The 25,919-nt window shown below is 39.7% G+C and overlaps 1 protein-coding gene across 2 annotated transcripts in view; it reads left to right on the top strand.

The window, feature by feature from the left end:
* The window catches only part of LOC117504900 (cellular nucleic acid-binding protein-like), a 71,360-nt gene that overhangs the window by 17,606 nt on the left and 27,835 nt on the right, over nucleotides 1-25,919 (top strand). The window lies entirely within an intron of this gene.

Genomic DNA, 25,919 nt, shown 5'->3' with positions numbered 1-25,919 from the left:
GACAACAGGCAAGCAGCTTGGTAGAAGACAACAACTGTTATGATTATTTATTAGAAAGTGGAAGAAACACAAGATGACTGTCAGTCTCCCTCGGTCTGGGATTCCATGCAAGATCTGACTTTGTGGGGTAAGGATGATTCTGAGAAAGCTCAGAACTACACAGGAGGTCAATGACCTGAAGAGAGCTGGGACCACAGTCACAAAGATTACATTAGTAACACATGATGCTGTCATGGTTTAAAATCTTGCAGGGCAGCAAGGTCCCCCTGCTCAAGCCAGCACATGTCCAGACCCGTTTGAAGTTCACCAGTGACCATCTGGATGATCCAGAGGAGGCATGGGAGAAGGTCATGTGGTCAGATGAGACCAGAATAGAGCTTTTTGGAATCAACTCCACTTACCATGTTTAGAGGATGAGAACAACCCCAAGAAAACCATCCCAACCATGAAGCATGGGGGTGGAAACATCATACTCTGGGGGTGCTTTTCTGCAAAGGGGACAGGACGACTGCACCGTATTGAAGGGAGGATGGATGGGGTCATGTATTGTGAGATTTTGGCAAACAACCTCCTTCCCTCAGTAAGAGCATTGAAGATGGGTCATGGCTGGGTCTTCCAGCATGACAATGACCCCAAACACACAGCCAGGGCAACTAAGGAGGGGCTCCGTAAGAAGCATTTCAAGGTCCTGGAGTGGCCTGGCCAGTCTCCAGACCTGAACTCAATAGAAAATCTATGGAGGGAGCTAAAACTCCAAACCTGAAATATTTGGAGATGATCTGTATGGAGGAGTGGACCAAAATCCCTGCTGCAGTGTGTGAAAACCTGGTGAAAAACTACAGGAAATGTTTGACCTCTGGAACTGCAAACAAAGGCTACTGTACCAAATATTCACAATGATTTTCACAGGTGTTCAAATACTTATTTGCAGCAGTAACATACAAATAAATTATTTTAAAAAATCATACATTGTGATTTCTGGATTTTTTATTTTTATTTTTGGTTATGTCTCTCACAGTGGACGTGCAGCTAAGATGAAAATTTCAGACCCCTCCATGATTTCTAAGTGGGAGAACTTGCAAAATTGCAGGATGTTCAAATACTTATTTTCCTCACTGTGTGTGTGTGTGTGTGTGTGTGTGTGTGTGTGTGTGTGTGTGTCAGTCATAGAGTCTCCAATCGGAGTCTCTACTGGTAGAGTTTTTGTTGATTACAAGTTCTTTTTTTTCTTACTGCGATCACTTCAGCATGGTGTGGCTCTAATTTGAAGTTGACATGACAGATATTTTTCTAATTTCCACAGTAAAGTATTGCTGTCATTCTATATCAAGATATCAACTTGTCGTGATAATGAATGGCTTGGTCGAATCGGTGACTCTGCTAGTAGTGAGTTTCTGATCAGTCTCTACAAGTCTTCTGTGTCTTTTGGCTGCTCCCGTTAGGGGTCGCCACAGCAGATCAATCGTTTCCATCTCACCCTGTCCTCTGTCACACCAACCACCTGCATGTCCTCCCTCAGCACATCCATGAACCTCCTCTTTGGTCTCCCTCTTCTCCTCCTGCCTGGTGGCTCCATCCTCAGCATCCTTCTCCCTATATACCCTGGGTCCCTCCTCTGCACATGTCCAAACCATCTCAATCTCGCCTCTCTGACTTTGTCTCCAAACCGTCCCACCTGAGCTGTCCCTCTGATATGTTCATTCCTAATCTTGTCCATTCTTGTCACTCCCAAAGAGAATCTCAACATCTTCAGCTCTGCCACCTCCAGCTCTGCCTCCTGTCTTTTTGTTAGTGCCAACGTCTCTAAACCGTACAACATAGCTGGTCTCACTGCTGTCTTGTAAACTTTCCCCTTCACTCTTGCTGATATTCTTCGGTCACAAATCACTCCTGCCACCTTTCTCCACCCACTCCACCCTGCCTGCACTTTCTTCTTCACCTCTCTATCACACGCTCCATTACTTTGAACAGTTGACCCCAAATATTTAAACTCATCTACTTTCACCACTTCTACTCCTTGTAACTGCACTATTCCACTGGGCTCCCTCTCATTCACACACATGGACTCAGTCTTGCTTCTACTGTCTTTCATTCCCCTTCTCTCCAAAGCATATCTCCACTTCTCCAGACTAGACTCAACTTGCTCTCTACTCTCACTACAGATCACAATGTCATCTGCAAACATCATAGTCCATGGGGACTCCTGTCTGATCTCATCTGTCAACCTGTCCATCACCACTGCAAACAAGAAAGGACTCAGAGCTGATCCTTGGTGTAATCCCACTTCCACCTTGAATGAGTCTGTCATTCCGACTGCTCATCTCACCGCTGTCACACTATTCTTGTACATGTCCTGTACTACCCTAACATACTTCTCTGCCACTCCAGAATTCATCATGCAATGCCACAACTCTTCTCTTGGCACCCTATCATAAGCTTTTTCTATGTCCACAAACACACAATGTAACTCTTTCTGTCCTTCTCTGTACTTATCCAACAGTATTCTCAGAGCAAACATTGCATCTGTAGTGCTTTTTCTCGGCATGAAACCATATTGCTGCTCACAGATCTTCACCTGTTTTCTAAGCCTAGCTTCTACTACTCTTTCCCATAACTTCATGCTGTGGCTGATCAGCTTTATGCCTCTGTAGTTACTGCAGCTCTGCACATCACCCTTGTTCTTGAAAATAGGAACCAGCACACTTCGTCTCCACTCCTCAGGCATCCTCTCACTTTCCAATCGGTACAAGTCCTTTTCTCCTTCCTTACTATTCAACTTCTTGTACAGCTCGCAATATGCCTTTTCCTTTGCTTTTGCCACTTCTCTTCTCGCCTTACGCCGCATCTCCTTGTACTCCTGTCTACTTTCTTCATCTCTCCGACTAGCCCAAAACTTTTTCGCCAACCTCTTTCTCCTTATGTTTTCCTGGACCTCTTCATTCCACCACCAAGTCTCCTTGTCTTCCTTCCACTGTCCAGATGTCATACCCAGTACTGCCCTAGCTGTCTCCCTCACCACATCTGCAGTACCCTTCCAACTGTCCAAAATTGCTTCCCCTCCAACCAGTGCTTCTCTCACCTGCTCGCTAAATTTCACACAACAGTCTTCCTCCTTCAGCTTCCACCATCTGATCCTTTGTTGAGCTCTCACTCTCTTCTTCTTCTTTACCTCTAAAGTCATCCTACAAACAACCATCCTATGCTGTCTAGTGACACTCTCTCCTGCTACCACCTTACAGTCTGTGATTTCTTTCAGCTTGCATCTCCTATAAAGAATGTAGTCCACCTGTGTGCACCTTCCTCCACTTTTATATGTTACCCTGTGCTCCTCCCTTTTCTTAAAGTAGGTATTCACCACAGCCATTTCCATCCTTTTTGCAAAATCAACTACCATCTGTCCTTCCCCATTCCTATCCTTGATACCATATCTACCCATTACTTCCTCATCACCTCTGTTCCCTTCACCAACATGCCCATTGAAGTCTGCTCCTATCACCACTCTTTCATGCTTGGGCACACTCTCCACCACCTCATCTAACACACTCCAGAAATCTTCTTTCTCCTTCATCTCACAACCTACCTGTGGGGCATATGCACTGATGATATTCATCATCACCCCTTCAATTTCCAACTTCACACTCATCACCCTGTCAGACACTCGCTTAACCTCCCACACACTTTTAACATACTCTTCCTTTAAAATGACCCCAACACCATTTCTCTTTGTCCTCACCATGGTACAACAACTTGTACCCACCGCCGATGCTCCTGCTCTTACTTCCCTTCCACTTGGTCTCTTGCACACACAATATGTCTACCTTTCTCCTCTCCATCATATCAGCCAGCTCTCTCCCTTTACCAGTCATACTACCAACATTCAAAGTCCCCACTCTCATTTCCACCCTTCTAGTTTTCTGCTTCTCCCGCTGTTCGTGGCAACGTTTTCCTCCTCTTCTTCGTCGTCGTCTTCGCCCAACAGTAGCCCAATTTCCACCGGCACCCTGTTGGGCAATAGTACCAGTGGCGGACGTTGTTAACCCGGGCCGCGACCGATCCGGTATGGGAATTCGATTCTGAGTCTGCATAGTTGGGTTGGCTTGTTTTACGCCGGATGCCCTTCCTGATGCAACCCTCATTTATCCGGGCTTGGGACCGGCACTCAGAATGTACTGGCTGCACACCCCATGTGGCTGAGTTCTCAGAGTCTCTACAAGTAAGTACAATCTCCATTTCTACAAGTAGATTATCAGTCTCCAATCGGAGTCTCTACCGGAAGAATCTCCAATTCTACCAAATCACAGACTCTACTTTGACACAGAGTTGTATGCAAACTTTGGACACCCCTGACAATTTTCATGATTTTGCTTTATAAATCATTGGTTGTCTGGATCAGAAATTTCAGTTAAATATATCATATAGCAGATGAACACACTGATATTTGAGAAGTGAAATGAAGTTTCTAGTATTTACAGAAAGTGTCCAATAATATTTAAACAAAATTGGGCAGGTGCATAAATTTGGGCATCCTTGTCATTTTATTGATTTGAATACATTCAGCACTAATTACTGGAACACAAAATTGGTTTTGTAAGCTCATTGACCCTTGACCTCCTTACACAGGTTAATCCAATCATGAAAAATGATATTTAAGGTGCCCATTTGCAAATGCTTCCCCTCTTTGCGTCTCTTCTGAGTGGCAGCATGGGAGCCTCTAAACAACTCTCAAATGACTTGTAAACAAAGATTGTTCAACATCATGGTTTAGGGGAAGGACACAAAAAGCTATCAGAGATTTCAGCTGTCAGTTTCCACTGTGAGGAACATAGTGAGGAAATGGAAGACCACAGGCACAGTACTAGTTGAGGCCCGAAGTGGCAGGCCAAGAAAAATCTCAGATAAGCTGAAGCGAAGGATGGTGAGAACGGTCGTAGTCAACCCACAGACCTGCTCCAAAGACCTACAACATGATCTTGCTGCGGCTAGTGTCTCTGTGCATCGTTCAACTATACAGCGCACTTTGCACAAAGAGATGCTATATGATGCTGTAATGCAGAGGAAGCCTTTTCTGTGCACACGCCACAAACAGTCGCTTGAGGTATGCTAAAGCACATTTGGACAAGCCAGCTTCATTTTGGAATAAGGTGCTGTGGACTGATGAAACTAAAATTGAGTTATTTGGACATAACAAGGGGCAGTATGCATGGCTGAAAAAGAACACAGCATTCCAAGAAAAACACTTGCTACCTACAGTAAAATTTGAAGGTGGTTCCATCATGCTGTGTGGCCAGTGCAGGTACTGGGGAATCTTGTTAAAGTTGAGGGTCACTTGAATTCCAGTCAATATCAGCAGATTCTTGAGAACAGTGTTCAAGAATCAATGACGAAGTTGAAGTTGCGCCAGGGCTGGATCTTTCATTGTGTGTTTCTGCTATATGGTCTATTTAACTGAAATTTCTGATCCAAACAGCCAGTGATTTACAAAGGAAAATCATGGAAATCATCAGGGGTGCCCAAACCTCTACATGCAAATATAATTCATTGGAACATCTGATTCTCTGCTCTGCCCACGATGCTACATATTGCCAAAGTCAGAAGAATAAAAATCAGCCATATTACTGTCATTTTATGTAGGCTCCCTGGCTCATACTCTGAATTCTTAGATGAATTTGGTGCGTTCATCTCTAACTTGTTGACGAGTGCAGATAACATTCTGATCATTGGTGACTTTAACGTTCATATGAATAAGCCTTCTGATCCCCTCTGCAAATCGCTTATGGAAATTGTGGATGCATTAGGATTTCAGAAATGCATTCCGGACTTGACGCACATTAGTGGAAATACCCTGGATTTGGTTCTCCCACGTGGTATTGCTGTCACGAATATTGACATCATACCTCTTACATCAGTGGTCTCTGATCACTTATTTATTAAGTTTACACTTTCGCTGCTGTGTTTAGTGGAACAACAACCTTATATATCACTACAGCGATGCATCAACTCCTCAACTATGACTGAACTTGAAGCTCGACTGCCTGATATCTTTGCTTCACGTTTGGAAAATGCCCAATCAGTAGACAGTCTTGTGGATAGTTTAAACTCAGCGCTTAAAACGACACGATTACGCCACATTTATTAAAACCACGCCCCCCAAAACACAGTCACCTTGGTTAATTACTTGCATGACCTCAAGCATAAAGCTAGAGGTCTAGAACGGAAATGGCGTAGTTCAAAATTAGAAGTATTCCACCTTGCGTGGCGTGATGCTATCTTAGACTATAAGTATGCACTACTGGCTACAAAGCAGACTTACTACTCTGATTTGATCAACAAAAACAAGCATATCTCAAAGTTCTTGTTCGACATGGTGGCAACACTTATTCATGGACAACCACCTGTAGTTCACTCTCCTTTTACAGCACAAGATTTCCTGGATTACTTTGGGAAGAAAATAGAAGACATTAGGTTAAACATATCCCAGCATGCCTTAACCCAGCCACTACACCCTGCTATTGAGGTGTGCGTAACTACTGAGGTATTACCTAGATTTATAGAATTTGATAGTATCTCACTCGGCATGCTGACAAAACTCGTAACGTCAACAAAAAGCACAACCTGTTTATTTGATCCTACACCAACAAAACTGTTTAAGGACCTGTGGCCCACTCTTGGGGCGACTGTACTGGAAATTATTAATCTTTCTTTAACTTCTGGATCTGTTCCTAAATGTTTCAAATCTGCAGTGATTAAACCGTTACTTAAGAAATCTAATCTTGGCCCTAGTATATTGAAAAACTATCGGCCGATATCAAATCTATCATTTTTCTCTAAAATTCTGGAAAAAGTGGTGTCACGGCAGCTCGTAGACTATCTTACTGAGAATAATCTCTTTGAGCCACTCCAGTCTGCTTTTAGAAAATATCATTCCACAGAGACGGCTCTCACTAAAGTGGTGAATGATCTTCTGCTTGGTTCTCAAAATCTACTAAGACATTCATGCAGAGGAACAAGTACAATGTTCTGGAATGGCCATCTCAGTCCCCAGAGCTGAATATTATTGAAAATCTGTGGTGTGATTTTATGAGGGCTCTCCATGCTCGGAATCCAACAAACCTGAGATGTTTTGTAAAGAAGAATGGTCCAAAATACCTTCAGCCAGAATCCAGACTCTCATTGGAAGCTATAGGAAGTGTTTAGAGACTGTTATTTCTGCAAAAGGAGGATCTACTAAATATTGATGTGATTTTTCTGTTGGGGTGCCCAAATGTATGTACCTGCCTAATTTTCTAATTTCCACACTTTCTGTAAATCCTATAAGCTTCATTTCACTTCTCAAATATCAGTGTGTTTGTCTGCTATTTGATGCATTTAACTGAAATTTCTGATCCAAACAACCAGTGATTTATAAAGGAAAATCATGGAAATCATCACGGGGGCCCAAACCTTTACATACAACTGTGTGTGTACGTATGTACAGTGAGGAAAATAAGTATTTGAACACCCTGCGGTTTTGCAAGTTCTCCCACTTAGAAATCATAGAGGGGTCTGAAATTTTCATCTTAGGTGCATGTCCACTGTGACACATAATCCTAAAAAAATACGGAAATCACAATGTATGATTTTTTTTTTATAATTTACTTGTATGTTACTGCTGCAAATAAGTATTTGAACACCTGCCAACCAGCAAGAATTCTGTCTCACACAGACCTGTTAATTTTTCTTTAAGAAGCCCTCTTATTCTGCACTCTTTACCTGTATTAATTGCACCTGTTTGAACTTTTCTCTCAAAAATTCTTGAAAGGGTAGTTGTAAAACAGCTAACTGATCATCTGCAGAGGAATGGTCTATTTGAAGAGTTTCAGTCAGGTTTTAGAATTCATCATAGTACAGAAACAGCATTAGTGAAGGTTACAAATGATCTTCTTATGGCCTCGGACAGTGGACTCATCTCTGTGCTTGTTCTGTTAGATCTCAGTGCTGCTTTTGATACTGTTGACCATAAAATTTTATTACAGAGATTAGAGCATGCCATAGGTATTAAAGGCACTGCGCTGCGGTGGTTTGAATCATATTTGTCTAATAGATTACAATTTGTTCATGTAAATGGGGAATCTTCTTCACAGACTAAAGTTAATTATGGAGTTCCACAAGGTTCTGTGCTAGGACCAATTTTATTCACTTTATACATGCTTCCCTTAGGCAGTATTATTAGACGGTATTGCTTAAATTTTCATTGTTACGCAGATGATACCCAGCTTTATCTATCCATGAAGCCAGAGGACACACACCAATTAGCTAAACTGCAGGATTGTCTTACAGACATAAAGACATGGATGACCTCTAATTTCCTGCTTTTAAACTCAGATAAAACTGAAGTTATTGTACTTGGCCCCACAAATCTTAGAAACATGGTGTCTAACCAGATCCTTACTCTGGATGGCATTACCCTGACCTCTAGTAATACTGTGAGAAATCTTGGAGTCATTTTTGATCAGGATATGTCATTCAAAGTGCATATTAAACAAATATGTAGGACTGCTTTTTTGCATTTACGCAATATCTCTAAAATCAGAAAGGTCTTGTCTCAGAGTGATGCTGAAAAACTAATTCATGCATTTATTTCCTCTAGGCTGGACTATTGTAATTCATTATTATCAGGTTGTCCTAAAAGTTCCCTAAAAAGCCTTCAGTTAATTCAAAATGCTGCAGCTAGAGTACTGACGGGGACTAGAAGGAGAGAGCATATCTCACCCATATTGGCCTCTCTTCATTGGCTTCCTGTTAATTCTAGAATAGAATTTAAAATTCTTCTTCTTACTTATAAGGTTTTGAATAATCAGGTCCCATCTTATCTTAGGGACCTCGTAGTACCATATTACCCCAATAGAGCGCTTCGCTCTCAGACTGCAGGCTTACTTGTAGTTCCTAGGGTTTGTAAGAGTAGAATGGGAGGCAGAGCCTTCAGCTTTCAGGCTCCTCTCCTGTGGAACCAGCTCCCAATTCAGATCAGGGAGACAGACACCCTCTCTACTTTTAAGATTAGGCTTAAAACTTTCCTTTTTGCTAAAGCTTATAGTTAGGGCTGGATCAGGTGACCCTGAACCATCCCTTAGTTATGCTGCTATAGACGTAGACTGCTGGGGGGTTCCCATGATGCACTGTTTCTTTTTCTTTTTGCTCTGTATGCACCACTCTGCATTTAATCATTAGTGATCGATCTCTGCTCCCCTCCACAGCATGTCTTTTTCCTGGTTCTCTCCCTCAGCCCCAACCAGTCCCAGCAGAAGACTGCCCCTCCCTGAGCCTGGTTCTGCTGGAGGTTTCTTCCTGTTAAAAGGGAGTTTTTCCTTCCCACTGTAGCCAAGTGCTTGCTCACAGGGGGTCGTTTTGACCGTTGGGGTTTTACATAATTATTGTATGGCCTTGCCTTACAATATAAAGCGCCTTGGGGCAACTGTTTGTTGTGATTTGGCGCTATATAAAAAAAAAATTGATTGAATTGATTGATAAAAGACACCTGTTCACACACTCAATCAATCACACTCCAACCTGTCCACCATAGCCAAGACCAAAGAGCTGTCTGAGGACACCAGGGACAAAACTGTAGACCTGCACAAGGCTGGGATGGACTACAGGACAACAGGCAAGCAGCTTGGTTTGTGGGGTACGGATGATTCTGAGAAAGCTCAGAACTACACAGGAGGACCTGGTCAGTGACCTGAAGAGAGCTGGGACCCCAGTCACAAAGATTACATTAGTAACACATGATGCTGTCATGGTTTAAAATCCTGCAGGGCAGCAAGGTCCCCCTGCTCAAGCCAGCACATGTTCAGGCCCGTTTGAAGTTCACCAGTGACCATCTGGATGTTCCAGAGGAGGCATGGCAGAAGGTCATGTGGTCAGATGAGACCAGAATAGAGCTTTTTGGAATCATCTCCATTTACCATGTTTAGAGGATGAGAACAACCCCAAGAAAACCATCCCAGCCGTGAAGCATGGGGGTGGAAACATCATACTCTGGGGGTGCTCTTCTGCAAAGGGGACAGGATGACTGCACCGTATTGAAGGGAGGATGGATGGGGTCATGTATTGCGAGATTTTGGCAGCCAGCCTCCTTCACTCAGTAAGAGCTTTGAAGATGGGTCATGGCTGGGTCTTCAGCATGACAATGACCCCAAACACACAGCCAGGGCAACTAAGGAGGGGCTCCATAAGAAGCATTTCAAGGTCCTGAAGTGGCCTGGTCAGTCTCCAGACCTGAACTCAATAGAAAATATTTGGAGGGAGCTGAAACTCCAAACCTGAAAGATCTAGAGAAGATCTGTATGGAGGAGTGGACCAAAATCCCTGATGCAGTGTGTGAAAACCTGGACAAGAACTACAGGAAACGTTTGACCTCTCTAACTGCAAACAAAGGCTACTGTACCAAATATTAACAATGATTTTCACAGGTGTTCAAATACTTATTTGTAGCAGTAACATACAAATAAATTATTTAAAAAAATCATACATTGTGATTTCTGGATTTTTTTTTTTTTTTTTGATTATGTCTCTCACAGTGGACGTGCAGCTAAGATGAAAATTTCAAACCCCTCCATGATTTCTAAGTGGGAGAAATTGCAAAACTGGAGGGTGTTCAAATACTTATTTTCCTCACTGTGTGTGTGTGTGTGTGTGTGTGTGTGTGTGTGTGTGTGTGTGTGTGTGTGTGTGTGTGTGTGTGTGTAATATAAACACACAAATAACGCCTTAATATCTGTGTTAGCCACAGACTGTGTATATAGTGGATAAAGCCCGCGTGAGCTATGAGGCCATCCACTAGTTTTCTGTTGATACCCAGAACAGCTGAAATGACCCCTTTTCAAAGCGTCATTGTGTTGAAAGCCCTGCCTACGCTGATTCATGGTGAACTCATTAATTCATAAAGGGGTGGAGCATTGGTGGCTTCATATGTGAAGACAAAGCCTGAACACACGCCCCTCCAAGTTCAGTTCGTGTTTACTAAATCGTATTTTTGGGGACTGCACGGTTGTTGTCTTAATGATTTAAGCTGAATCTCAGTTCTACCCCTCGGCCCTTCCTCTTCCTTCCCCTCCGTTTTGCACGGTCACGAGAGACAGAGGAGTGTCTCAATTCTCTTTTTGGAGTGAGGCGGAGGGGTAGGCGAAGGGCTTCAAACTCTTCCAAACGGAGTGACTTTGGATGCACACTCTGTTTAGAGGGGTAGGAGGAGCTTACCGCTGTCTCCAAAAAACCAAACATGGCACCGAAAGTGTTGCACAAATGAAGCGAATTTCATTACAAATTACACTGTTTAGAACGTTAACTTGCCAAAAAACTTTACAGGCAGTTGTCTATGACAGTAACGTGTATGCTGCTGGATGCATGTTGTGTATATTGTCGTTCTGAAGAGTATCGTAAAGTCGCTTGTGCGCTGAGGTGTTATAATGCACATACACACGAACGCTATGATAAGACACTTTTATATCTCACAATGGAGAAAATCATGATAAAGGATAAGCAGGTTAATTTGTATGTTCATAAATCTTTGGATAATAGCGCCCCCTGCTGTTGGATTTCAAGGTCTGTAACGTGTGTGTATTTAGTAAACAAACAGGGAGCCCTGAACACACTCGACTCCTAATAAGCTTTCAGGCAGAAAAAGTTTCTTCAATGGGAATAAGTTGGAAAATATCTACACACACGTACATGTGTAACACACAACCTGACGTCCTAACAGACTGATATTATTTGTCAAGGACATTTCTAAAGGAAATAGTGCTGGATGCAAAAAATGGGAGAATTTGAAAAAGAAATATCAGGTGAACAGAACTAGATGCAGCCCAGAACATACATACAGGTGCTGGACATATAATTAGAATATCATGAAAAAGTTGATTTATTTCAGTAATTTCATTCAAAAAGTCAAACTTGTATAATGTGTACATTCATTGCACACAGACTGATATATTTCAAGGGTTTATTTATTTTAATTACTAATTAATTAATTACTAATCAATCAATTGATTAATCAAACAATATTAATTACTATTATTAGTATCATTAACATTGGTTAATCACTAATTAATTAATACTATTAATTATTAATTACAAATTAATTAACACGACATGATTGTGATGCTTCAAAGAAATCTGCGACTTCTATTTCTTTGCATTTACGCAGAAAGGAGAGAAAATAAAAAGAGCAAACAGTTGTGTTTCGGTTGCCATGTTAACAAACAGTGAAGACGGCAGTTTGACACGGGCAGTTTTTTTTCTCCTAAGGCGCGGGGGGTGTCTCAGTTCATAGGGCTAGAGGCATACCCCTTCACCTTACCGCTTGTTTTAAAGGGGTAGACGTAAGGGTACAAAACAGAATTGAGATTGGGGGACAATCTCAATTCTCAAAGCTGGGGACTGACGGCTGCTAAAAGTGCTAACACAGCATACAACATTAAATAAGATGAGCAAAAACACAAACAATTGGATGATCCTCCGTTACAGCGCAGTGCAGATCCATCCCGGTGACAAACAACGCAGGCTGTTAACATCGGCGATCGTCAAGCTGCTCATAAGCCGACCATGGGGCCTAAGAAGGTTCTGACAGCGGAGGAAGGTGACGATATTAAAAAATCTCTGGACTTTCTATCAGAGGAGATTTCTGTTGTGAAGCAGCAACAGCAATCAATCATGGATCTGGTGGAGGAGGTGAAGGCATTACGGCTCCAGAACGCCGAGAAAGACCGGCATCTGGTGCAGCTGGAAAATAGAGTGGCTGAATTGGAGCAGTACACCAGAAATAACGACGTCATCATCACAGGTCTTCACATCAAACCACGGTCCTACGCACGGGCGGTAACAGATGAGAGCGGAGGGGAGCCCAGTGAACAGGAGGTCAGCTCTGTGGAAAAACAGGTTGTTGATTTCCTCCTATCTAAAGGTATAGAAATGGATTTAAATAACATTGAAGCGTTCCACCCTCTGCCCCGGAAAAATGACGGTGATAAACGAACCGTCATCATGAGATTCATCAACAGAAAACACAAAACAGCACTGTTAAAACAAGGAAGAAAACTGAAAGGGACAAACGTATTCATCAATGAACATCTCACCAAACGGAATGCCGACATCGCCAGGAAAGCACGCTTCTTAAAGAAACAGGGAAAAATCCAGCACACATGGACTTCAAACTGTAAAATATTCATCAAACTGAACGGATCACCAGAACAAGCAAAAGTCATGGCAATAAGGAACATCGAGGAGCTGGACAAATATGAACAATAGGTATGAGGACTCAAACACATCACAGCACCATGATGCAGACTGGAGCAACCCACTCATCCACATCATCTACACCCGGAGACAAGAGAGACATAATGACTAAGGATAATGATCCGTTTATTTCTGCCCAGGAGCTCTGTCTAGATACATTTAATTATAATAACCACCCCTTCGAATCTGAAAATGATCCTGATACCTTTTTCAGTGAGAATATTGTGAGACAGTGCAAATATTTTACAGAACAACAATTCAAAAATTATAAAATCAATGATGAAGATTTTTCAATTATACATTTCAACAGCAGAAGTCTTTCTCATAATCTGTCCACTATTAATGATTGTTTGAAAACATCCAAAAAACGTTTTTCAGTTATTGCAATTTCAGAAACATGGTTAAATGAGGATAATAAAGATCAATCAATCAATCAATTTTTTTATATAGCGCCAAATCACAACAAACAGTTGCCCCAAGGCGCTTTATATTGTAAGGCAAGGCCATACAATAATTATGTAAAACCCCAACGGTCAAAACGACCCCCTGTGAGCAAGCACTTGGCTACAGTGGGACGGAAAAACTCCCTTTTAACAGGAAGAAACCTCCAGCAGAACCAGGCTCAGGGAGGGGCAGTCTTCTGCTGGGACTGGTTGGGGCTGAGGGAGAGAACCAAGAAAAAGACATGCTGTGGAGGGGAGCAGAGATCGATCACTAATGATTAAATGCAGAGTGGTGCATACAGAGCAAAAAGAGAAAGAAACAGTGCATCATGGGAACCCCCCAGCAGTCTACGTCTATAGCAGCATAACTAAGGGATGGTTCAGGGTCACCTGATCCAGCCCTAACTATAAGCTTTAGCAAAAAGGAAAGTTTTAAGCCTAATCTTAAAAGTAGAGAGGGTGTCTGTCTCCCTGATCTGAATTGGGAGCTGGTTCCACAGGAGAGGAGCCTGAAAGCTGAAGGCTCTGCCTCCCATTCTACTCTTACAAACCCTAGGAACTACAAGTAAGCCTGCAGTCTGAGAGCGAAGCGCTCTATTGGGGTGATATGGTACTACGAGGTCCCTAAGATAAGATGGGACCTGATTATTCAAAACCTTATAAGTAAGAAGAAGAATTTTAAATTCTATTCTAGAATTAACAGGAAGCCAATGAAGAGAGGCCAATATGGGTGAGATATGCTCTCTCCTTCTAGTCCCCGTCAGTACTCTAGCTGCAGCATTTTGAATTAACTGAAGGCTTTTTAGGGAACTTTTAGGACAACCTGATAATAATGAATTACAATAGTCCAGCCTAGAGGAAATAAATGCATGAATTAGTTTTTCAGCATCACTCTGAGACAAGACCTTTCTGATTTTAGAGATATTGCGTAAATGCAAAAAAGCAGTCCTACATATTTGTTTAATATGCGCTTTGAATGACATATCCTGATCAAAAATGACTCCAAGATTTCTCACAGTATTACTAGAGGTCAGGGTAATGCCATCCAGAGTAAGGATCTGGTTAGACACCATGTTTCTAAGATTTGTGGGGCCAAGTACAATAACTTCAGTTTTATCTGAGTTTAAAAGCAGGAAATTAGAGGTCATCCATGTCTTTATGTCTGTAAGACAATCCTGCAGTTTAGCTAATTGGTGTGTGTCCTCTGGCTTCATGGATAGATAAAGCTGGGTATCATCTGCGTAACAATGAAAATTTAAGCAATACCGTCTAATAATACTGCCTAAGGGAAGCATGTATAAAGTAAATAAAATTGGTCCTAGCACAGAACCTTGTGGAACTCCATAATTAACTTTAGTCTGTGAAGAAGATTCCCCATTTACATGAACAAATTGTAATCTATTAGACAAATATGATTCAAACCACCGCAGCGCAGTGCCTTTAATACCTATGGCATGCTCTAATATCTGTAATAAAATTTTATGGTCAACAGTATCAAAAGCAGCACTGAGGTCTAACAGAACAAGCACAGAGATGAGTCCACTGTCCGAGGCCATAAGAAGATCATTTGTAACCTTCACTAATGCTGTTTCTGTACTATGATGAATTCTAAAACCTGACTGAAACTCTTCAAATAGACCATTCCTCTGCAGATGATCAGTTAGCTGTTTTACAACTACCCTTTCAAGAATTTTTGAGAGAAAAGGAAGGTTGGAGATTGGCCTATAATTAGCTAAGATAGCTGGGTCAAGTGATGGCTTTTTAAGTAATGGTTTAATTACTGCCACCTTAAAAGCCTGTGGTACATAGCCAACTAACAAAGATAGATTGATCATATTTAAGATCGAAGCATTAAATAATGGTAGGGCTTCCTTGAGCAGCCTGGTAGGAATGGGGTCTAATAAACATGTTGATGGTTTGGATGAAGTAACTAATGAGAATAACTCAGACAGAACAATCGGAGAGAAAGAGTCTAACCAAATACCGGCATCACTGAAAGCAGCCAAAGATAACGATACGTCTTTGGGATGGTTATGAGTAATTTTTTCTCTAATAGTTAAAATTTTGTTAGCAAAGAAAGTCATGAAGTCATTACTAGTTAAAGTTAATGGAATACTCAGCTCAGTAGAGCTCTGACTCTTTGTCAGCCTGGCTACAGTGCTGAAAAGAAACCTGGGGTTGTTCTTATTTTCTTCAATTAGTGGTGAGTAGAAAGATGTCCTAGCTTTACGGAGGGCTTTTTTATAGAGCAACAGACTCTTTTTCCAGGCTAAGTGAAGATCTTCTAAATTAGTGAGACGCCATTTCCTCTCCAACTTACGGGTTATCTGCTTTAAGCTACGAGTTTGTGAGTTATACCACGGAGTCAGACACTTCTGATTTAAAGCTCTCTTTTTCAGAGGAGCTACAGCATCCAAAGTTGTCTTCAATGAGGATGTAAAACTATTGACGAGATACTCTATCTCCCTTACAGAGTTTAGGTAGCTACTCTGCACTGTGTTGGTATATGGCATTAGAGAACATAAAGAAGGAATCATATCCTTAAACCTAGTTACAGCGCTTTCTGAAAGACTTCTAGTGTAATGAAACTTATTCCCCACTGCTGGGTAGTCCATCAGAATAAATGTAAATGTTATTAAGAAATGATCAGACAGAAGGGAGTTTTCAGGGAATACTGTTAAGTCTTCTATTTCCATACCATAAGTCAGAACAAGATCTAAGATATGATTAAAGTGGTGGGTGGACTCATTTACTTTTTGAGCAAAGCCAATAGAGTCTAATAATAGATTAAATGCAGTGTTGAGGCTGTCATTCTCAGCATCTGTGTGGATGTTAAAATCGCCCACTATAATTATCTTATCTGAGCTAAGCACTAAGTCAGACAAAAGGTCTGAAAATTCACAGAGAAACTCACAGTAACGACCAGGTGGACGATAGATAATAACAAATAAAACTGGTTTTTGGGACTTCCAATTTGGATGGACAGGACTAAGAGACAAGCTTTCAAATGAATTAAAGCTCTGTCTGGGTTTTGGATTAATTAATAAGCTGGAATGGAAGATTGCTGCTAATCCTCCACCCCGGCCCGTGCTACGAGCATTCTGACAGTTAGTGTGACTCGGGGGTGTTGACTCATTTAAACTAACATATTCATCCTGCTGTAACCAGGTTTCTGTTAGGCAGAATAAATCAATACGTTGATCAATTATTATATCATTTACCAACAGGGACTTAGAAGAGAGAGACCTAATGTTTAATAGACCACATTTAACTGTTTTAGTCTGTGGTGCAGTTGAAGGTGCTATATTATTTTTTCTTTTTGAATTTTTATGCTTAAATAGATTTTTGCTGGTTATTGGTAGTCTGGGAGCAGGCACCGTCTCTACGGGGATGGGGTAATGAGGGGATGGCAGGGGGAGAGAAGCTGCAGAGAGGTGTGTAAGACTACAACTCTGCTTCCTGGTCCCAACCCTGGATAGTCACGGTTTGGAGGATTTAAGAAAATTGGCCAGAAAGATCTGATGGTTATGAATTGTTCCTGGTTAATAGGCAGACGAGAAGGGGCGGAGGTGTTGCATTGTTTGTAAGGTCAGATTATAACTGTAAACTCATTAACAACATGTCATTTACAGTGGACAACATCATGGAATGTGTTACCATAGAAATTACATCTATAAACTCCAAAAACATAGTTGTTAGTTGCATTTACAGAGCTCCTGGGACAAATATTGACACCTTTGAAGACATTATCTTAGGAATGTACAACAAAATCAACAGAAATAAGCATTTATTTGTCTGTGGAGATTTCAATATAGATTTTTTAAACCTTCACAATCATCCACAAATTACCTCATTTATAAACACCTTGTACTGTTTAGGACTGTTTCCAACCATCATTCATCCTAGCAGAATAACTATGGATACAACAACTCTCATTGACAATATTTTAACTAACGTTATATCCGGTAATCTTAGTGGGGGACTACTGGTCAGTGATATCAGTGATCACTTGCCAGTTTTCTCAGTCTTTGCATTGGAGGGTTGTTGTAAGTATCGAAGCAATATCAAATTCATGAGTAGAAAAGTAACACCTGAAACAATTGATAATTTAAGGGAGGATTTATCAAGTTAGAATTGGTCAGATGTTTTTGTTGATGATGTTGACAGGTCATATGATGCTTTCATTTCCATTTTTTCCAGTTTGTATAATAAACACTGTCCATTTGTTGACAAAATATATAGAAATCAATATAGCAACAAACCATGGATAACTAAGGGGCTTCAGAGGGCATGTAAAAAGAAAAACGTACTATATAAACAATTTTTTTCTTTCTTTCTTTTTAATATTTATTTCATTCATTTAAAAGAAAAACAGAAAAGCAAAAAACAAAAGCACCACAATACCAGAATGAAAAGGAGCAGAAAGAAGAACAAGTCTTATGATTTCTGCCCCTTTTAACAATACAATCTTTCAATATACAGCATCATAGTCAACATTATTTAACAGATTGTATTTCTTTAACTTGTCACATACCACTGACCCATTTCATAATTATGACCATTAATTAATAGATTACATCACTGACAGGTTATATTTAAACTTAAGACACTCCAAACATTATTAACAGTTTACTTTTTTTTTTTTTGACTTTCTTGCAGCCCACTGACTTACTTCATAGTTTCATACTTACTTAATACATCTAATTTAATGTTTTTTAAATAATTTAAGTGACCTTAATTCTTTAATTTCTTTATTAAGATTGTTCCATAATTTGACACCATTTACTGCAATACTCCTTTCCTTTACTTTGGTTCTAAATCTTGGTTTTTTAAAGACTTCTATTCCTTTCAATTTATAACTACTTACTCTTTTTTCAAACATATTTTGAATGTTTGTTGGTAAAGTATTTTTATTAACTTGGTACATCGTTTGTAATATTTTCAAATCAACTAAATCATGAAATTTAAGTACCCTATACTTAATAAACAATGGATTAGATGGATCTCTAAAACCACTGTTACTAATCACTTTTAAAGCTCTTTTCTGCAAAATAAATAAAGGTTGTATATAGGTTGTATATGTTGATCCCCAGATTTCTACACAGTAAGTTAAATATGGGACAATCAATGAATTGTACAATGTTAATAAACCATAACTATTTAATGAATATTTTACTTTATGCAAAACAGCAATGGCTTTCGCTATTTTTCCTTTTATGTAATTTATGTGTGACTTCCATGTAAGATCTTCATCAATCATGACTCCTAAAAATTTCATTTCTTTTACCCTTTGTATATCCATTCCATCTATTTGTAATGACACATTATTTTCTTTCGCTCTATCATTAAACAATATGAAATGTCTTATTAATATTTAGTGACAATCTGTTTATATCAAACCAATGTTTAACTTTTTCCAACTCTGTATTTATCACTTGTGCTACTTCCTGTATATCTGATCCAGAGTAAAACAGCGTTGTATCATCAGCAAATAAAATGCTGCCAAGCACATTGGATACATTCACAAAATCATTGATATACAAAATAAACAGTTTGGGTCCAAGTACCGATCCTTGTGGTACTCCATAAATAATGTTACACAATTCTGATTTGGTATTATTTATCTGAACAAACTGTTTTCTATTTTCTAAGTAGCTTTTTACCCACTGACCCAATTCATAAAACTACTAACTAAGGAAGCTGAAAGTAAGTATAAAACATATAAGAATAAGTTAATCAATATCATGAGACTCAGTAAAAAAACATATTATAATGAGTTACTTGTCAAAAATAGAAATAACATCAAAAACACATGGAACATATTAAATGAAATAGTAAAAAAGAATAGAGTAACTAGAGATTATCCTTCATTTTTTCAGAGTAACAACTACATCACGATTGATAACGAGTCTATTGCTGAACACTTTAATAAATACTTCGTTAATGTGGGTAAAAATCTTGCCAGTAAAATTGACTCATCAACTAATAACTTCTGGGTAAATAATTCAACGTTTAACAAATCTGTTTCAACGTTCATTGGTGGTACTCATGAAAGGGAAATACTTGATCTGGTTCATGGTTCAAAAAGAAATCGACTGATTTTAATAATTTGGATATGGCTTTATTAAAAAAAGTTATTGATTGTATAGTAAAACCGTTCAATTATATTTGCAATATGTCACTAAGTACTGGTAAATTTCCTTCTCAAATGAAAATAGCCAAAGTAATTCCTCTGTTTAAAACTGGTGACAAACACATTTTCTAATTATAGACCTATATCACTCCTGCCACAATTTTCCAAAATTTTGGAAAAAATATTTGCTAAAAGATTAAATGATTATTTACTGAAGCATAATATCATTTGTGAAGAACAATATGGATTCAGAAGGTCTCGAACTACATCACATGCTTTGATGGACTTTGTGGAAAGTATAGCAACTGCAATTGACAATAAACAATACACAATAGGTGTTTTTTTTATTTACAAAAAGTGTTTGACACAATTAACCATGGAATACTATTAAGTAAACTGCAGAAATATGGAATCAGAGGTCTGGCATATGAATGGATAGCTAGTTATTTACAAGGCAGATTTCAGTATGTTCAATTCAATAATACAAATTCTGAACTCAGGGATGTCACATTTGGGGTGCCGCAGGGCTCAGTGCTGGGTCCTTTGTTGTTTATAATCTATATAAATGATATAAGTTGGGTGTCGAGTTCACTGAGATGTCCTTTTTGCGGATGATACAACTGTGTTCTGTAGTGGTGTAAATCGTGAACAGCTTCTGGACATACTGGAGAAAGAACTGGAAAAATTTAAGGTTTGGTTTGACGCTAATAAGTTGTCACTCAACCTTGGGAAAACTAAATGTATTATATTTGGAAATAAACAGGCACCCAAATGTAAAAATTTAACTATAAACAATAAGGAAATTGAGTTAGTAACAGAGAATAAATTTTTAGGTGTTATAATTGATAATAAACTTAGCTGGAAACCACATATAAATTATGTGAAATCAAAATTGTCAAAAACTATAGCCATTTTGTATAAAGCCAAAGACCTACTGCCGCAAGAAGGGTTACTTACTTTATATCATTCTCTGATGGTACCATATATGACATATTGTGTTGAGTCATGGGGAAACACTTACAAATCAAATACCAATCCAATATTCCTTTTGCAAAAACGAGCCATACGAATCATCTGCAATAAACAATATCGTGAACCAACTCATTCTCTATTTGTGTCTTTAAATTTATTAAAATTCATTGATTTGGTCGATTACATTACAATTCAAACTTTATTTCGAGCGAAAAACCAAGCCTTACCGAGACATGTCCAGAGTCTGTTCCGAATGAGGAAATCCAGATATAGTTTAAGAGGTTGTGCAATTTTTATGAAACCACCAGTAAGAACAAATGTAAAGGGTTTTTGTGTGTCTGTGGTTGGGGTGAGGAAATGGAACAAATGTTCAACAGAGGTTAGAATGAGTAGTACCTTAGTGAGATTTAAGAAACTACTCAAAAAGAACATTATGTCTAAGTATCTTAAAGAAGCAAATATAATTTGATTTATATGGAATGTTCAATTTATAAGTGGGACTTATTGTATATTGAATGTGTGGGTATGTGTATGCGTATGTAGATATATAGATATGGGTAGGTGTATATGTATATAAGTGACTGTATATATTTATGTTTGTAAAGTATATACGGCACAGCCCAAGCAGAGGGTCACCCCCAAGAGCCTGGTCTGCTTGAGGTTTCTTCCTTATAGAGAGTTTTTCCTCACCACAGTTGCCTAGTGCTTGCTCTGGGGGTTGGTAAGGTTAGTCCTTACTGGTGTAAAGTGCCTTGATTCGACTTTCTTGTGATCTGGTACTATATAAATATAATTATAAGTGAATAGTATATTGATGTGTATGTCTGTGTGTCGACATGTAGTAGTGAATTTATATTTATGTAAATAAGACTGATTAGAATTGTTGGACTTGTACTAGCAGGGGTGGGCGCTAATAAGCTTTGCTTCAGCCCACACCCTTTCGGACTCACTAGTTTTGTCTGTGTTTGTGGAATTGTTCATTTTTTTTCTATCTGAATATTTTGTGTGCCGAATAAAAACTTTGTCACTTTGTCACTGTCACTTGTCACTACAGCCCATTGTTTCTGGAATAGGGAGTCTTACTGAGCCCCTTTCACAATTTGTTGACTTCTTTCGGGCAAAATTTATTCACCCAAATTTATATTTAGGCGTGCCCGAAATATTCGTGACAGACATGTTCATTCAGAAATGATTAGTCCCGTCTCAACTGCCTGGCCCTCCAAAAGGTTTCTTCAGATGTGGTAATTGTGCACATTGTTCAAATTCCACTAATGCTTCATGTTTCTCTCATCCTCACACTGGTAAGCAATATCCTATTTCTTCATTTATCAATTATAACACTACTCATGTAGTATATATGTTAAAATGCCCTTGTGGATTGTCATATGTTGGCCAAACAAAACGTCAACTTAAATTACAGATAGCTGAACATAAAACAGCAATCTGTACTCAGAATTTAACTTGTGCCATGGCGAGGCACTATAAACAGGCCGGTCATGGCTCTCCAGCATCTTTAAAATTTTGGGGGATTGAGAGAATCACAGCTCCACCCAGAGGAGGTGACATTATTAAAAAACTCTGATGTAGAGAAGCATTTTGGATTTATACTTTAGGTACCTTGGAACCTTTTGGATTGAATGAAGAACTAAAGTGTACTTGTTTTCTCTAATAATTGTTTTTTAGTCTGGTTTTAGTCTTGTGTACTTTGGAACAGTGTGTTTCTAATAATGAATTGATTACTAATTGAGTGAGTGTTGTTGTCTGACTGATGGTCATGCCCCTTTTGAAAGCACCTGCTTCCTATCAGTATTTAAGCTGTACCATCTCTGTTTGTGCAGGACTCTGAGGAAGATGTGACTCTCACATCGAAACATTAGTCCCGTTGAACACTTTTTGCTTTCAGCACCTTTATTAAATTTTCTGGCACTCATTCCTGTGTTGCACCAGTTATTTTTTTTTTATTAAATAAGATGAGTTTGACTCTGAGCGAATATTGCAACAGAGGTGTTTCAGATGATCCGTAAGGACATTTTACTGCACTACAATTCCGATTATTCAAGGTGTTTGTAATAAAATACTCCAGACGGACACAGCAGCAACATAACAGCGAGTGACTCTGTTACAGTTGGAAACTGAGTGGGGTCACTGGACTCGGCCCCTGTCACTCAAAGCAACCATGTCCACAGCTATACAGAGTTTTATGGATTAATACATCTTTAAACTAAAAAGAAATGAAAAAACTTAACACCCCTCCCCTGCCTTGTACAGTTGTCATGGAGGCAGAAACTATCTATAGACACCAAAATGATGATTATTTTTTGTTGCTTTTTGTGTTGCTATCTTGTATCAGCCCTCAACCCCCCCCCAGCCCATATTGTTTGAGGTCTATCAGCACTCACACAGTCAACTCATGCAGTTGCTGATCGCAATTGCAAAATCACGATTTGTTGAAATAAAGCCTCACGTTCTCTGACCCTTTCGCTCTGTGTCCCCTCCTCATACTGGCTCTGACTGAGACGCTCGCTCTTCAGGGGTTAACCAAGCTCGCGTGATGAAGCTAAGCTCTGTGTGGTGCTCTGCAAGGAGGAGACTGCTTGATGATTTAGCCAGCGTATGCTGACCTTATTAAAAACCACTGGTGTACGTCTAATAACTTAGGGTTAAGTTTTGTATAAGTTAAGAGCACGTTGGAGCTCACTGATACATGTGGTAATATGCCAAGTACCTCGAAAAATTTTGGGCATGCACAATACATTTGACATATGCCAGCATACGAGTCATATGTCCCACACATTCAGGGCACAGAGTGTATGTAAGTTATGTGATTGTTGACACAAGTGTGATGTCATGTTCTGACAACTCGTTTTTAAGTGAGAACTGCTCATTTTAATGCAGTAGCAGTAAAAGCTGGAGCGCTGAGAAGGTTTACTGCACCTGCACGGCCATTAGTCAGAAACGCAGCCTGTCAGTAACAGTCTCTGCTCCAGGCTCAGCTTTGTGCATGATTAATTATACGTGTTGTTATCAATAAAATCTAACAAAATACATCTGTATGGGCTGCTGTGGAAAAACGTGGAGACGCTCATTCATATATATTGACACATATTGACAATATAGAGAAAAACCCTGTCAGGGGGAAGAGGCCCATAAAAAGATCACAAAGTTCATAGTTAAAACTCAAATGGCTGAGCATTTAAAAAGTAAGGAGCGGCAAATCAGGAAATTTCACAACCTTTTAGTGCAGAAAAGACGTACTTTCAGTGGGGGTAGTTATAAAGATACACCCAGACAAATTAGTGACAACAGGGAAAATTGGGTAAAGAATCTGTCCGACAGGGTTCTTACAGACAGAAAAGGATATGCTTGCTAAAGGACTAAATTTCTCAGTGACCCATAAACATATACTGACAGTAGATTACATCACTGCAGTAGAGTCAGCCATTAAACACAACAGTTTGTCAGAGTAGAGCCACTTAGGTGTCTGGTCTTGAGAACCAGGGATGGCAGGTTGAAAAGCTTTTTTTTATCCCATGGGAACTCCCCCTACCCACCTAAGCAGCTCAAGAATATGGACAGCAGGTATATAAGTGACATTTACATGACAGTTTATATGACAATATTGAGATATGATAATTTGTCCATTTTGTACAGCTCTACTGTCAACTAGCTGAAAATTTTAATTAATTTACATCTATATTAAAAAAAAAATGCTTAAAGTGGCCGGGGGTTAAGCGGGCTGTAATTTGGTGGGGGGTCAGCTGAAAAACAAAAAAGAAAAATGCTTAAAAAGGTGGGGAGTATGGGGGGGTGGGGGTGGGGGGAGCTCATGAAAGCTGAAAGGGTTTTGTCATGCTAATGCTCCCCTGAAGCATTTACTCAAAATAGTCTGAAGAACCTAAATGACGTGGTGAGATGCTGAAGAACTTCTCTTGTTCATGTCCACAACATATGCATAATAATAATAATAATAATAATAATATGCTCTGTGTTGTGGGAGTAACTGTGCAGCTCCAAACGCTGCACGGCTCTGCTGAGTAAAGTTGGAAAGATAGATTTTGGTTAGAATTAATAACTTCAAAGCAAGTCACTCTTTTAAATCCAATGACACCTCTTTCCAGACTTGGTTATACAGACAACAAACTACAAATGACCCAAACCATTTCTTGTTTTTTTTCTTCCAAAACAAGACGTCCTCTGTTCTTTATGAATGATGTTGACGTGCAGCCGGCTGTAAGAGCTCAGAGGCTGTGGAGTTACATTTGTCTCAATACCTGAAAGGAAATGCTTTGAACAAAATGTCCAGAGATCAAAGATCCAGTGACCAATTTCATATTTATTTACTTTAAGACTGAATAAAATGTTGTTGACATAGAAAACCTGTAAGGCTACTTTTAGTACACAGAAAATTCACAAGAGATATTGATAAGGGAATCAATAAAGAATCAGATTGCTAATGGCATTGATATCAATCATATCTTATCAGTGCCCATCCCTTGTCATGCAGATGTCCCCAGCTTCAGTAAAGCAGCATCCACACAAACAGCATGTCACCACACTTTAGGTTCCAAAATCTGACACTATGACAAAGTGAGGAGTTTCAGGGTGAAGTGTGTCATCTCCTGTCTGTAAATCTGAACCATCACTTTTGAACAAAAGCTCAGAGGTTTTGTTTTTGGACACAGCATGTTCGATTCCCTCTGTCTGTCAGTCAGTGGGATGCTTCTGCCCATTCTAAAATGTCCATCACACGCTGAGAAATGCAGAGTGGGACATTTTCCAGAATTGCACCTGCTAACACTCAGAGAGGGAGGAATAAAATACATTAGCCGTCACTAATTATTAGCAGATGTGTGCAGAGACACTTACAATCATGAGTACGTTTATGTTGTCTTGCTAACCGGGACGTAAAAATGACGTGACCTTCGGTTATTCTCCGAAGGGTGCTTTAGGGGATCAGAAGTCACTGTCAGCCCTTCAGTTTGGACATCAAACTGAAGGTTTCAGAAGAAGACCTGACCCTTGAGATGATGATGATGATGCCGGTCTGCATCGTCCACTTAGGATGGGACTGGGTCTGGCTCAGGTCTGTGGCAGACAGAGCA

The sequence above is a fragment of the Thalassophryne amazonica genome, chromosome 3 (genome assembly GCF_902500255.1).
Source record: "Thalassophryne amazonica chromosome 3, fThaAma1.1, whole genome shotgun sequence".
NCBI classification, from domain to species: domain Eukaryota; kingdom Metazoa; phylum Chordata; class Actinopteri; order Batrachoidiformes; family Batrachoididae; genus Thalassophryne; species Thalassophryne amazonica.
This window is presented reverse-complemented; position numbering and strand designations above follow the sequence as displayed.